Raw genomic sequence first — 2,497 nt, forward strand, 5'->3', positions numbered from 1 at the left:
GGCTCGACTTTAATTTTAGTAAAAACCACAGGACTTTATTTTTTATGTAAAAATTCTCTAAGATACTAAATATGTCATGAACTCTGTACAAAATGATGCTACAATCTTGTGATATTTGTATTTGAATGTTTGTGTTTAAGGCTATTAACCTTACTCATTAATGCTGCCTTTACTAAACGACCACTGATAGTTGAAATGTCTTCTTCGTGTCCTATAGTCATCTCACTTCATAACCTCTTTGTTACACTGCCCCCAGCTATTTCCAGTGGCACAGCTCCATTTTGTCTGTTTTATCCGTCTTTAAGCTTTAAAAGGACAAACACAAATACAGACAAAATGAATGCAGAGTATGGACAAAAGGCTCCATTCATTACTGTATGCATATGTAAAGTTAAGCATAAATGAGTCATTCTCATATTTAATTCTCATATCTATCTTAGTCACAGCGTTCATAACGCAGCTGTGTCCTGCAGGGAGAGTTGAGTGATTGGTCACATTTCGGCCCTACAGTATCTTACTCCCAATGCAAATCAGGACCAAGTGTGACCCAAGGTGTCTTTGCTAGTTTTAGACTAACATGGTTGTAATTTTCCCAGCCAAAGTCAGTGGCAAATTCTACTGTTATTTTAAGGACACATCATCAAGAAGGTTCTATGCACCTTCATTACGGGGTGCACAGAGAGCATACACTCTGCTTGTTACACACACAGATGGTTGGTTTGTGTGCTTTCACTCCTGTGCAGAGACGCCCTGTCTGTCACTCCCTGGCAACTCTGCCACTAATCTACCACAGTGTGCACCTGCTTCTAAATGGAATGAAAGATGGCACTCTGATTAGTTTACTGAATGTTTTGCCAAAAAAACACCCATGATTAATTAAGACTCGGTAAATGGTATTTATGTTGCACTTTTCTAGTTTTGATGATCACTTACAGTGCTTTACAGTTCAATTTTGCCATTCACCCGTTTACACACACATCTATGTGCAGCACTTTCTCTATCACACATCACTGCCAGCACAACCACCAGGCTCAGTATCCTACCCAAGGACCCTTCAGCACTCACATCAACCCTTTTCAACCAATGTGCCTGTTGCAGGAACTTTCCCCTCACTTTATGTGCTTTAGACGTGTTCTTTAAATGTTGAATTAGGAGCGCTTAGTCTTTAAGGAAGGAAGGAAGGATAGATGGAGAGATAGCTAGATGGATGAAATATGATCTAACAAAGACTCGATGCTTGGAGCGATACAGCATTGTTTTGACAGTACTGTTTTCTTTTGTCTGTTGCCATATGGTGTCAAAAAGAGCCAGCTCCAGTAGGCTTCTTGCATTAAATATGTTCAAATCAATAGCCAACAGAGCATCAAAAGAGAGAACAACTCTGCCTGAAGGTGAGTCATATTATCCAGTTTTCTTGCTGAACAGTTACTGCTTTGTATCATTAATATTTGAGGTTGAGGATGCTTTGTAACAAAATAAAAGACAGTGTAGGAGGAACACACCTCTAACAAATCAGTCATTAACAAAGAAGTAACAGTTCCCTTTTTTGTATTTGTCTTCATGATTTTGTTATGAATTGAGGTATATGACTGTGTTTTATGTTGTAGTCATTATCTGAGGAATCTGAGAATCACCTACAGTGTTACTGCAAACCCCTGGAAATAAACATGACGGCAATAGTAAACAGATGCTAAAAGTAAAAACAAGTAATTGTAGTCTTCTATATAGACCAGTTTTTAAATATGTGAACAGGCATATTATGATAAAAGGGAAGATTTTCAGCAAAATAACTCCACAGCTGAGTTATTTCCACATAAACACTGCACTTAACAAAATGCCGGTCTAAGAAGAAGAGATTCAGACAATGTTTTTGATGTCACAAAACTAAGAAACCAAACAAAAAAGAGACTTGGGTGGGTGGAGCTCAGTAGGCTCCTCAACTTGAAGTGAGATGTGAGGTTGGGGTGACAGGGACCAAAGGTGGGGCCACATTATCATATTCAGCTATTCCAGTTACAAAATTACGGGAAGGGGAAGGGGAAGGAAAGTGTATAACATTTAAGCCATTTTTAGGTCCTGAGCGGATTTTTTCATAAAAAAAAACATTTGAGGAACAAAGAAAAGTTTTAAGTGGCGTAATAAGCTTCTTGAGTTGGACATCATGCGGAAAAATTTGTCATCTTCATCTCCAACACTGTATGACTCTCTGATAAAACAGCAAAAATCAATATTATAAAAATTTGTTTATCATAGGTTTAGATCTTGCAGGTGTATTGGCTTTTGACATATATGGACACATTTATATGTATTGTATCTGAGATGACAGTCTTCAAATGAACACAAACTCTATAAATATGACTTCCAATCAAGAACAAAACTAATAAATGTTTAAGAAATTACACAACCTACCTGACCATTATGACACTTCTATATAGAACGATTTTGGGGAAGTCCTTCCTTCCCTTTTGTCTATGCCTCAATGTAATAACAGTAGAAG

The sequence above is a fragment of the Hippoglossus stenolepis genome, chromosome 12, assembly GCF_022539355.2.
Source record: "Hippoglossus stenolepis isolate QCI-W04-F060 chromosome 12, HSTE1.2, whole genome shotgun sequence".
NCBI lineage: Eukaryota > Metazoa > Chordata > Actinopteri > Pleuronectiformes > Pleuronectidae > Hippoglossus > Hippoglossus stenolepis.